Here is a 13,027-nt window from a genome sequence, read left to right as displayed (position 1 = left end):
CCCCCCACCTCTGCTTCAGAGACAGCACTGGGAGCTGCCCTGTCACTGGTGTCAGTGACCCCACTCACCTCTGCTTCAGAGACAGCACTGGGAGCTGCCCTGTCACTGGGGTCATAGACCCCCCACCTCTGCTGCAGAGACAGTACAGGGAGCTGCCCTGTCACTGGGGTCAGAGAGCCCTCGCCTCTGCTTCAGACACAGCAATGGGAGATGCCCTGTCACTGTGGTCAGAGAGCCCTCACCTCTGCTACAGAGACAGCACTGGGAGCTGCCCTGTCACTGGGGTCAGAGAGCCTTCACTTCTACTTCAGAGACAGCACTGGGAGCCGCCCTGTCACTGGGGTCAGATGATCCTCACCTCTGCTTCAGAGACAGCACTGGGAGCTGCCCTGTCACTGGGGTCAGATAACCCTCACCTCTGCTTGAGAGACAGTGCTGGGAGCTGCCCTATCACTGGGGTCAGAGAGCTCTCACCTCTGCTTCAGAGACAGCACTGGGAGCTGCCCTGAAACTGGGGTCAGAGAGCCCTCACCTCTGCTTCAGAGACAGCACTGGGAGCTTCCCTTCATTCGGGTCAAAGACCCCTCACCTCTGCTTCAGAGACAGCACTGGTGACTACCCTGTCACTGGGGTCAGAGAACCCTCATCTCTGCTTTATAGACAACACTGGGAGCTGCCCTGTCACTGGGCTCAGAGACCCTCACCTCTGCTGCAGAGACAGCACTGAGAGCTGCCCTGTCACTGGGGTCAGAGACCCCCCTCACCTCTGCTGCAGAGACATCACAGAGCCCTCGCCTCTGCTTCAGACACAGCACTGGAAGATGCCCTGTCACTGGGGTCAGGAGCCCTCACCTCTGCTACAGAGACAGCACTGGGAGCTGCCCTGTCACTGGGGTCAGAGAGCCCTCACTTCTACTTCAGAGACATCACTGGGAGCTGCCCTGTCACTGGGGTCAGAGAGACCTCACCTCTGCTGCAGAGACAGCACTGGGAGCTGCCCTGTCACTGGGGTCAGAGAGCCCTCACCTCTGCTTCAGAGACAGTGCTGGGAGCTGCCCTTTCACTGGGGTCAGATAGCCCTCACCTCTGCTTCAGAGACAGCACTGGGAGCTGCCCTGTCACTGGGGTCAGAGAGCTCTCACCTCTGCTTCAGAGACAGCACTGGGAGCGGCCCTGTCACTGGGGTCAAAGAGCCCCCTCGCCTCTGCTCCAGAGACAGCACTGGGAGCAGCCCTGTCACTGGGGTCAGATGATCCTCACCTCTGCTTCAGAGACAGCACTGGGAGCTGCCCTGTCACTGGGGTCATAGACCCCCCACCTCTGCTTCAGAGACAGCACTGGGAGCTGCCCTGTCACTGGTGGCAGAGACTCCCCTCACCGCTGCTACAGGGAAAGCACTGGGAGCTGCCCTGTCACTGGGTGCAGGTAGCCCTTACCGCTGCTTCAGAGACAGCACTGGGAGCTGCCCTGTCACTGGGATCGGTGAGCCCTCACCTCTGCTTCAGAGACAGCACTGGGAGATTCCCTGTGCTGTGGTCAGAAAACCCTCATCTCTGCTTTATAGACAGCACTGGGAGGTGCCCTGTCACAGGGGTCCGATAGCCCTCGCCTCTGCTTCAGAGACAGCACTGGGAGTTGCCCTGTCACTGGGGTCAGAGACCCCTCACCTCTGCTGCAGAGACAGCACTGGGAGCTGCCCTGTCACTGGGGTCGATGAGCCCTCACCTCTGCTGCAGAGACAGCACTGGGAGCTGCCCTTTTGCTGGGGTCAGAGAACCCTCATCTCTGCTTCGTAGACAGCACTGGGAGCTGCCCTGTCACTGGGGTCAGAGACCCCTCACCTCTGCTACAGAGACAGCACTGGGAGCTGCCCTGTCACTGGGGTCAATGAGCCCTCACCTCTGCTGCAGAGACAGCACTGGGAGCTGCCCTGTCACTGGGGTCAGAGAGCCCCCACCTCTGCTTCAGAGACAGCACTGGGGCTGCCCTGTCACTGGGGGTCAGAGACCCTCTCCTCTGCTTCAGAGACAGCACTTGGAGCTGCCCTGTCACTGGGGTCAGAGAGACCTCACCTCTGCTTCAGAGACAGCACTGGGAGCTGCCGTGTCACTGGGGGCAGGTAGCCCTCACCTCTGCTTCAGAGACAGCACTGGGAGCTGCCCTATCACTGGGGCCAGAGAGCCCCCACCTCTGCTTCAGAGCAGCACTGGGAGCTTCCCTGTCACTGAGGCCAGAGAGCCCCCACCTCTGCTTCAGAGCAGCACTGGGAGCTGCCCTGTCACTGGGGTCAGAGAGCCCTCGCCTCTGCTTCAGACACAGCACTGGGAGCTGCCCTGTCACTGGGGCCAGAGACCCCCCTCACCTCTGCGTCAGAGACAGCACTGGGAGCTGCCCTGTCACTGGGGTCAGATGATCCTCACCTCTGCTTCAGAGACAGCACTGGGTGCTGCCCTGTCACTGGGGTCAGATAACCCTCACCTCTGCTTGAGAGACAGTGCTGGGAGCTGCCCTGTCACTGGGGTCAGATAACCCTCACCTCTGCTTCAGAGACAGCACTGGGAGCTGCCCTGTCACTGGGGTCAGAGAGCTCTCACCTCTGCTTCAGAGACAGCACTGGGAGCTGCTCTGACACTGGGGTCAGAGAGCCCTCACCTCTGCTTCAGAGACAGCACTGGGAGCTTCCCTTCATTCGGGTCAAAGACCCCTCACCTCTGCTTCAGAGACAGCACTGGGGACTACCCTGTCACTGGGGTCAGAGAACCCTCATCTCTGCTTTATAGACAACACTGGGAGCTGCCCTGTCACTGGGCTCAGAGACCCCTCACCTCTGCTGCAGAGACAGCACTGAGAGCTGCCCTGTCACTGGGGTCAGAGACCCCCCTCACCTCTGCTGCAGAGACAACACAGAGCCCTCGCCTCTGCTTCAGACACAGCACTGGGAGATGCCCTGTCACTGGGGTCAGAGAGCCCTCACCTCTGCTACAGAGACAGCACTGGGAGCTGCCCTGTCACTGGGGTCAGAGAGCCCTCACTTCTACTTCAGATACAGCACTGGGAGCTGCCCTGTCACTGGGGTCAGAGAGACCTCACCTCTGCTGCAGAGACAGCGCTGGAAGCTGCCCTGTCACTGGGGTCAGAGAGCCCTCACCTCTGCTTCAGAGACAGCGCTGGGAGCTGCCCTTTCACTGGGGTCAGATAACCCTCACCTCTGCTTCAGAGACAGCACTCGGAGCTGCCCTGTCACTGGGGTCAGAGAGCTCTCACCTCTGCTTCAGAGACAGCACTGGGAGCTGCCCTGTCACTGGGGTCAAAGAACCCCCTCGCCTCTGCTCCAGAGACAGCACTGGGAGCAGCCCTGTCACTGGGGTCAGATGATCCTCACCTCTGCTTCAGAGACAGCACTGGGAGCTGCCCTGTCACTGGGGTCATAGACCCCCCACCTCTGCTTCAGAGACAGCACTGGGAGCTGCCCTGTCACTGGGGTCAGAGACCCCTCACCTCTGCTACAGAGACAGCACTGGGAGCTGCCCTGTCACTGGGGTCAATGAGCCCTCAACTCTGCTGCAGAGACAGCACTGGGAGCTGCCCTGTCACTGGGTGCAGGTAGCCCTCACCGCTGCTTCAGAGACAGCACTGGGAGCTGCCCTGTCACTGGGGTCAGTGAGCCCTCACCTCTGCTTCAGAGACAGCACTGGGAGAATCCCTGTGCTGTGGTCAGAAAACCCTCATCTCTGCTTTATAGACAGCACTGGGAGGTGCCCTGTCACTGGGGTCCGATAGCCCTCGCCTCTGCTTCAGAGACAGCACTGGGAGTTGCCCTGTCACTGGGGTCAGAGACCCCTCACCTCTGCTGCAGAGACAGCACTGGGAGCTGCCCTGTCACTGGGGTCGATGAGCCCTCACCTCTGCTGCAGAGACAGCACTGGGAGCTGCCCTGTTGCTTGGGTCAGAGAACCCTCATCTCTGCTTCGTAGACAGCACTGGGAGCTGCCCTGTCACTGGGGTCAGAGACCCCTCATCTCTGCTTCAGAGACAGCACTGGGAGCTGCCCTGTCACTGGGGTCAATGAGCCCTCAACTCTGCTGCAGAGACAGCACTGGGAGCTGCCTTGTCACTGGGGTCAGAGAGCCCCCACCTCTGCTTCAGAGACAGCACTGGGGGCTGCCCTGTCACTGGGGGTCAGAGACCCTCTCCTCTGCTTCAGAGACAGCACTTGGAGCTGCCCTGTCACTGGGGTCAGAGACCCCTCACCTCTGCTGCAGAGACAGCACTGAGATCTGCCCTGTCACTGGGGTCAGAGACCCCCCTCACCTCTGCTGCAGAGACAGCACAGGGAGCTGCCCTGTCACTGGGGTCAGAGAGCCCTCACCTCTGCTGCAAAGACAGCGCTGGGAGCTGCCCTGTCACTGGGGTCAGATAACCCTCACCTCTGCTTCAGAGACAGAACTGGGAGCTGCCCTGTCACTGGGGTCAGAGAGCTCTCACCTCTACTTCAGGGACATCACTGGGAGCTGCCCTGTCACTGGGGTCAGAGAGCCCTCACCTCTGCTTCATAGACAGCACTGGGAGCTTCCCTTCATTCGGGTCAGAGACCCCTCACCTCTGCTTCAGAGACAGCACTGGGGGCTACGCTGTCACTGGGATCAGAGAACCCTCATCTCTGCTGCAGAGACAGCACTGGGAGCTGCCCTGTCGCTGTGGTCAGAAAACCATCATCTCTGCTTTATAGACAGCACTGGGAGCTGCCCTGTCACTTGGGTCCGATAGCCCTTGCCTCTGCTTCAGAGACAGCACTGGGAGTTGCCCTGTCACTGAGGTCAGAGACCCCTCACCTCTGCTACGGAGACAGCACTGGGAGCTGCCCTGTCACTGGGGTCGATGAGCCCTCATCTCTGCTTCAGAGACCGCACTGGGAGCTGCCCTGTTGCTGGGGTCAGAGAACCCTCACCTCGGCTTCAGAGACAGCACTTGGGGCTGCCCTGTCACTGGGGGTCAGAGACCCTAACCTCTGCTTCAGAGACAGCACTGGGAGCTGCCATGTTACTGGGGTCAGAGAGCCCTCACCTCTGCTTCAGAGACAGCACTGGGAGCTTCCCTTAATTCGGTTCAGAGACCCCTCACCTCTGCTTCATAGACAGCACTGGGAGCTACCCTGTCACTGGGGTCAGAGAACCCTCATCTCTGCTTCAGAGGCAGCACTGGGACCTGCCCTGTCACTGGGCTCAGAGACCACTCACCTCTGCTGCAGAGACAGCACTGAGAGCTGCCCTGTCACTGGGGTCAGAGACCCCCCTCACCTCTGCTGCAGAGACAGCACTGGAAGCTTCCCTGTCACTGAGACCATAGAGCCCTCGCCTCTGCTTCAGAGACAGCACTGGGAGTTGCCCTGTCACTGGGGTCAGAGACCCCTCGCCTCTGCTGCAGAGACAGCACTGGGAGCTGCCCTGTCACTGGGGTCAATGAGCCCACACCTCTGCTGCAGAGACAGCACTGGGAGCTGCCCTGTTGCTGAGGTCAGAGAACCCTCATCTCGGCTTCAGAGACAGCACTGGGGGCTGCCCTGTCACTGGGGTCAGAGACCCCTCACCTCTGCTTCAGAGACAGCACTGGGAGCTGCCATGTCACTGGGGTCAGAGAGCCCTCACCTCTGCTTCAGAGGCAGCACTCGGAGCTGCCCTGTCACTGGGCTCAGAGACCACTCACCTCTGCTGCAGAGACAGCACTGAGAGCTGCCCTGTCACTGGGGTCAGAGACCCCCCTCACCTCTGCTGCAGAGACAGCACTGGAAGCTTCCCTGTCACTGAGACCATAGAGCCCTCATCTCTGCTTTAGAGACAGCGCTGGGAGCTGCCCTGTCACTGGGGTCAGATAACCCTGACCTCTGCTTCAGAGACAGCACTGGGGGCTGTCCTGTCACTGGGGTCAGAGAACCCTCATCTCTGCTTCAGAGGCAGCACTGGGAGCTGCCCTGTCACTGGGCTCAGAGACCACTCACCTCTGCTGCAGAGACAGCACTGAGAGCTGCCCTGTCACTGGGGTCAGAGACCCCCCTCACCTCTGCTGCAGAGACAGCACTGGAAGCTTCCATGTCACTGAGACCATAGAGCCCTCACCTCTGCTTCAGAGACAGCGCTGGGAGCTGCCCTTAATTCGGTTCAGAGAACCCTCACCTCTGCTTCATAGACAGCACTGGTAGCTACCCTGTCACTGGGGTCAGAGAACCCTCATCTCTGCTTCAGAGGCAGCACTGGGAGCTGCCCTGTCACTGGGCTCAGAGACCACTCACCTCTGCTGCAGAGACAGCACTGAGAGCTGCCCTGTCACTGGGGTCAGAGACCCCCCTCACCTCTGCTGCAGAGACAGCACTGGAAGCTTCCCTGTCACTGAGAGCATAGAGCCCTCACCTCTGCTTCAGAGACAGCGCTGGGAGCTGCCCTGTCACTGGGGTCAGATAACCCTGACCTCTGCTTCAGAGACAGCACTGGGGGCTATCCTGTCACTGGGGTCAGAGAGCTCTCACCTCTGCTTCAGAGACAGCACTGGGAGCTGCCCTGTCACTGGGGTCAGAGAGCCCCCTCGCCTCTGCTTCAGAGACAGCACTGGGAGCTGCCCTGTCACTGGGGTCAGAGAGCCATCACCCCTGCTTCAGAGACAGCACTAGGTGCTGCCCTGTCACTGGGGTCAGAGACCCTCACCACCGCTTCAGAGACAGCACTGGGAGCTGCCCTGTCACTGGGGTCAGAGAGCCCCCTCGCCTCTGCTTCAGAGGCAGCACTGGGAGCTGCCCTGTCACTTTGGTCAGAGAGCCATCACCCCTGCTTCAGAGACAGCACTGGGAGCTGCCCTGTCACTGGGGTCAGAGACCCTCATCACTGCTTCAGAGACAGCACTGGGAGCTGCCCTGTCACTGGGGTCAGAGAGCCCTCACCTCTGCTTCAGAGACAGCGCTGGGAGCTGCCCTGTCACTGGGGTCAGATAGCCCTCACCTCTGCTTCAGAGACAGCACTGAGAGCTGCCCTGTTACTAGGGTCAGAGAGCCCCCACCTCTGTTTCAGAGACAGCACTGGGTCTGCCCTGTCACTGAGGTCAGATAACCCTCACCTCTGCTTGAGAGACAGCGCTTGGAGCTGCCCTGTCACTGGGGTCAGATAACCCTCACCTCTGCTTCAGAGACAGCACTGGGAGCTGCCCTGTCACTGGGGTCAGAGAGCTCTCACCTCTGCTTCAGAGAGAGCACTGGGAGCTTCCCTTCATTCGGGTCAAAGACCCCTCACCTCTGCTTCAGAGACAGCACTGGGGACTACCCTGTCACTGGGGTCAGAGAACCCTCATCTCTGCTTTATAGACAACACTGGGAGCTGCCCTGTCACTGGGCTCAGAGACCCCTCACCTCTGCTGCAGAGACAGCACTGAGAGCTGCCCTGTCACTGGGGTCAGAGACCCCCCTCACCTCTGCTGCAGAGACAGCACAGGGAGCTGCCCTGTCACTGGGGTCAGAGAGCCCTCGCCTCTGCTTCAGACACAGCACTGGGAGATGTCCTGTCACTGGGGTCAGAGAGCCCTCACCTCTGCTACAGAGACAGCACTGGGAGCTGCCTTGTCACCGGGGTCTGAGAGCCCTCACTTCTACTTCAGAGACAGCACTGGGAGCTGCCCTGTCACTGGGGTCAGAGAGACCTCACCTCTGCTGCAGAGACAGCACTGGGAGCTGCCCTGTCACTGGGCTCAGAGACCCCTCACCTCTGCTGCAGAGACAGCACTGAGAGCTGCCCTGTCACTGGGGTCAGAGACCCCCCCTCACCTCTGCTGCAGAGACAGCACAGGGAGCTGCCCTGTCACTGGGGTCAGAGAGCCCTCGCCTCTGCTTCAGACACAGCACTGGGAGCTGCCCTGTCACGGGGGTCAGAGACCCCCCTCACCTCTGCTTCAGAGACAGCACTGGGAGCTGCCCTGTCACTGGGGTCAGATGATCCTCACCTCTGCTTCAGAGACAGCACTGGGAGCTGCCCTGTCACTGGGGTCAGATAACCCTCACCTCTGCTTCAGAGACAGCACTGGGAGCTGCCCTGTCACTGGGGTCATAGACCCCCCACCTCTGCTTCAGAGACAGCACTGGGAGCTGCCCTGTCACTGGTGTCAGTGACCCCACTCACCTCTGCTTCAGAGACAGCACTGGGAGCTGCCCTGTCACTGGGGTCATAGACCCCCCACCTCTGCTGCAGAGACAGTACAGGGAGCTGCCCTGTCACTGGGGTCAGAGAGCCCTCGCCTCTGCTTCAGACACAGCAATGGGAGATGCCCTGTCACTGTGGTCAGAGAGCCCTCACCTCTGCTACAGAGACAGCACTGGGAGCTGCCCTGTCACTGGGGTCAGAGAGCCTTCACTTCTACTTCAGAGACAGCACTGGGAGCCGCCCTGTCACTGGGGTCAGATGATCCTCACCTCTGCTTCAGAGACAGCACTGGGAGCTGCCCTGTCACTGGGGTCAGATAACCCTCACCTCTGCTTGAGAGACAGTGCTGGGAGCTGCCCTATCACTGGGGTCAGAGAGCTCTCACCTCTGCTTCAGAGACAGCACTGGGAGCTGCCCTGAAACTGGGGTCAGAGAGCCCTCACCTCTGCTTCAGAGACAGCACTGGGAGCTTCCCTTCATTCGGGTCAAAGACCCCTCACCTCTGCTTCAGAGACAGCACTGGTGACTACCCTGTCACTGGGGTCAGAGAACCCTCATCTCTGCTTTATAGACAACACTGGGAGCTGCCCTGTCACTGGGCTCAGAGACCCTCACCTCTGCTGCAGAGACAGCACTGAGAGCTGCCCTGTCACTGGGGTCAGAGACCCCCCTCACCTCTGCTGCAGAGACATCACAGAGCCCTCGCCTCTGCTTCAGACACAGCACTGGAAGATGCCCTGTCACTGGGGTCAGGAGCCCTCACCTCTGCTACAGAGACAGCACTGGGAGCTGCCCTGTCACTGGGGTCAGAGAGCCCTCACTTCTACTTCAGAGACATCACTGGGAGCTGCCCTGTCACTGGGGTCAGAGAGACCTCACCTCTGCTGCAGAGACAGCACTGGGAGCTGCCCTGTCACTGGGGTCAGAGAGCCCTCACCTCTGCTTCAGAGACAGTGCTGGGAGCTGCCCTTTCACTGGGGTCAGATAGCCCTCACCTCTGCTTCAGAGACAGCACTGGGAGCTGCCCTGTCACTGGGGTCAGAGAGCTCTCACCTCTGCTTCAGAGACAGCACTGGGAGCGGCCCTGTCACTGGGGTCAAAGAGCCCCCTCGCCTCTGCTCCAGAGACAGCACTGGGAGCAGCCCTGTCACTGGGGTCAGATGATCCTCACCTCTGCTTCAGAGACAGCACTGGGAGCTGCCCTGTCACTGGGGTCATAGACCCCCCACCTCTGCTTCAGAGACAGCACTGGGAGCTGCCCTGTCACTGGTGGCAGAGACTCCCCTCACCGCTGCTACAGGGAAAGCACTGGGAGCTGCCCTGTCACTGGGTGCAGGTAGCCCTTACCGCTGCTTCAGAGACAGCACTGGGAGCTGCCCTGTCACTGGGATCGGTGAGCCCTCACCTCTGCTTCAGAGACAGCACTGGGAGATTCCCTGTGCTGTGGTCAGAAAACCCTCATCTCTGCTTTATAGACAGCACTGGGAGGTGCCCTGTCACAGGGGTCCGATAGCCCTCGCCTCTGCTTCAGAGACAGCACTGGGAGTTGCCCTGTCACTGGGGTCAGAGACCCCTCACCTCTGCTGCAGAGACAGCACTGGGAGCTGCCCTGTCACTGGGGTCGATGAGCCCTCACCTCTGCTGCAGAGACAGCACTGGGAGCTGCCCTTTTGCTGGGGTCAGAGAACCCTCATCTCTGCTTCGTAGACAGCACTGGGAGCTGCCCTGTCACTGGGGTCAGAGACCCCTCACCTCTGCTACAGAGACAGCACTGGGAGCTGCCCTGTCACTGGGGTCAATGAGCCCTCACCTCTGCTGCAGAGACAGCACTGGGAGCTGCCCTGTCACTGGGGTCAGAGAGCCCCCACCTCTGCTTCAGAGACAGCACTGGGGCTGCCCTGTCACTGGGGGTCAGAGACCCTCTCCTCTGCTTCAGAGACAGCACTTGGAGCTGCCCTGTCACTGGGGTCAGAGAGACCTCACCTCTGCTTCAGAGACAGCACTGGGAGCTGCCGTGTCACTGGGGGCAGGTAGCCCTCACCTCTGCTTCAGAGACAGCACTGGGAGCTGCCCTATCACTGGGGCCAGAGAGCCCCCACCTCTGCTTCAGAGCAGCACTGGGAGCTTCCCTGTCACTGAGGCCAGAGAGCCCCCACCTCTGCTTCAGAGCAGCACTGGGAGCTGCCCTGTCACTGGGGTCAGAGAGCCCTCGCCTCTGCTTCAGACACAGCACTGGGAGCTGCCCTGTCACTGGGGCCAGAGACCCCCCTCACCTCTGCGTCAGAGACAGCACTGGGAGCTGCCCTGTCACTGGGGTCAGATGATCCTCACCTCTGCTTCAGAGACAGCACTGGGTGCTGCCCTGTCACTGGGGTCAGATAACCCTCACCTCTGCTTGAGAGACAGTGCTGGGAGCTGCCCTGTCACTGGGGTCAGATAACCCTCACCTCTGCTTCAGAGACAGCACTGGGAGCTGCCCTGTCACTGGGGTCAGAGAGCTCTCACCTCTGCTTCAGAGACAGCACTGGGAGCTGCTCTGACACTGGGGTCAGAGAGCCCTCACCTCTGCTTCAGAGACAGCACTGGGAGCTTCCCTTCATTCGGGTCAAAGACCCCTCACCTCTGCTTCAGAGACAGCACTGGGGACTACCCTGTCACTGGGGTCAGAGAACCCTCATCTCTGCTTTATAGACAACACTGGGAGCTGCCCTGTCACTGGGCTCAGAGACCCCTCACCTCTGCTGCAGAGACAGCACTGAGAGCTGCCCTGTCACTGGGGTCAGAGACCCCCCTCACCTCTGCTGCAGAGACAACACAGAGCCCTCGCCTCTGCTTCAGACACAGCACTGGGAGATGCCCTGTCACTGGGGTCAGAGAGCCCTCACCTCTGCTACAGAGACAGCACTGGGAGCTGCCCTGTCACTGGGGTCAGAGAGCCCTCACTTCTACTTCAGATACAGCACTGGGAGCTGCCCTGTCACTGGGGTCAGAGAGACCTCACCTCTGCTGCAGAGACAGCGCTGGAAGCTGCCCTGTCACTGGGGTCAGAGAGCCCTCACCTCTGCTTCAGAGACAGCGCTGGGAGCTGCCCTTTCACTGGGGTCAGATAACCCTCACCTCTGCTTCAGAGACAGCACTCGGAGCTGCCCTGTCACTGGGGTCAGAGAGCTCTCACCTCTGCTTCAGAGACAGCACTGGGAGCTGCCCTGTCACTGGGGTCAAAGAACCCCCTCGCCTCTGCTCCAGAGACAGCACTGGGAGCAGCCCTGTCACTGGGGTCAGATGATCCTCACCTCTGCTTCAGAGACAGCACTGGGAGCTGCCCTGTCACTGGGGTCATAGACCCCCCACCTCTGCTTCAGAGACAGCACTGGGAGCTGCCCTGTCACTGGGGTCAGAGACCCCTCACCTCTGCTACAGAGACAGCACTGGGAGCTGCCCTGTCACTGGGGTCAATGAGCCCTCAACTCTGCTGCAGAGACAGCACTGGGAGCTGCCCTGTCACTGGGTGCAGGTAGCCCTCACCGCTGCTTCAGAGACAGCACTGGGAGCTGCCCTGTCACTGGGGTCAGTGAGCCCTCACCTCTGCTTCAGAGACAGCACTGGGAGAATCCCTGTGCTGTGGTCAGAAAACCCTCATCTCTGCTTTATAGACAGCACTGGGAGGTGCCCTGTCACTGGGGTCCGATAGCCCTCGCCTCTGCTTCAGAGACAGCACTGGGAGTTGCCCTGTCACTGGGGTCAGAGACCCCTCACCTCTGCTGCAGAGACAGCACTGGGAGCTGCCCTGTCACTGGGGTCGATGAGCCCTCACCTCTGCTGCAGAGACAGCACTGGGAGCTGCCCTGTTGCTTGGGTCAGAGAACCCTCATCTCTGCTTCGTAGACAGCACTGGGAGCTGCCCTGTCACTGGGGTCAGAGACCCCTCATCTCTGCTTCAGAGACAGCACTGGGAGCTGCCCTGTCACTGGGGTCAATGAGCCCTCAACTCTGCTGCAGAGACAGCACTGGGAGCTGCCTTGTCACTGGGGTCAGAGAGCCCCCACCTCTGCTTCAGAGACAGCACTGGGGGCTGCCCTGTCACTGGGGGTCAGAGACCCTCTCCTCTGCTTCAGAGACAGCACTTGGAGCTGCCCTGTCACTGGGGTCAGAGACCCCTCACCTCTGCTGCAGAGACAGCACTGAGATCTGCCCTGTCACTGGGGTCAGAGACCCCTCATCTCTGCTTCAGAGACAGCACTGGGAGCTGCCCTGTCACTGGGGTCAATGAGCCCTCAACTCTGCTGCAGAGACAGCACTGGGAGCTGCCTTGTCACTGGGGTCAGAGAGCCCTCACCTCTGCTTCAGAGACAGCGCTGGGAGCTGCCCTGTCACTGGGGTCAGATAGCCCTCACCTCTGCTTCAGAGACAGCACTGAGAGCTGCCCTGTTACTAGGGTCAGAGAGCCCCCACCTCTGTTTCAGAGACAGCACTGGGTCTGCCCTGTCACTGAGGTCAGATAACCCTCACCTCTGCTTGAGAGACAGCGCTTGGAGCTGCCCTGTCACTGGGGTCAGATAACCCTCACCTCTGCTTCAGAGACAGCACTGGGAGCTGCCCTGTCACTGGGGTCAGAGAGCTCTCACCTCTGCTTCAGAGAGAGCACTGGGAGCTTCCCTTCATTCGGGTCAAAGACCCCTCACCTCTGCTTCAGAGACAGCACTGGGGACTACCCTGTCACTGGGGTCAGAGAACCCTCATCTCTGCTTTATAGACAACACTGGGAGCTGCCCTGTCACTGGGCTCAGAGACCCCTCACCTCTGCTGCAGAGACAGCACTGAGAGCTGCCCTGTCACTGGGGTCAGAGACCCCC

The sequence above is a fragment of the Ambystoma mexicanum genome, chromosome 3q (assembly GCF_040938575.1).
Source record: "Ambystoma mexicanum isolate Mex_15411 chromosome 3q, UKY_AmexF1_1, whole genome shotgun sequence".
In the NCBI taxonomy this organism is placed as follows: domain Eukaryota; kingdom Metazoa; phylum Chordata; class Amphibia; order Caudata; family Ambystomatidae; genus Ambystoma; species Ambystoma mexicanum.
The sequence above is the reverse complement of the archived record's forward strand: the minus strand, read 5'-3'. Positions refer to the sequence as shown.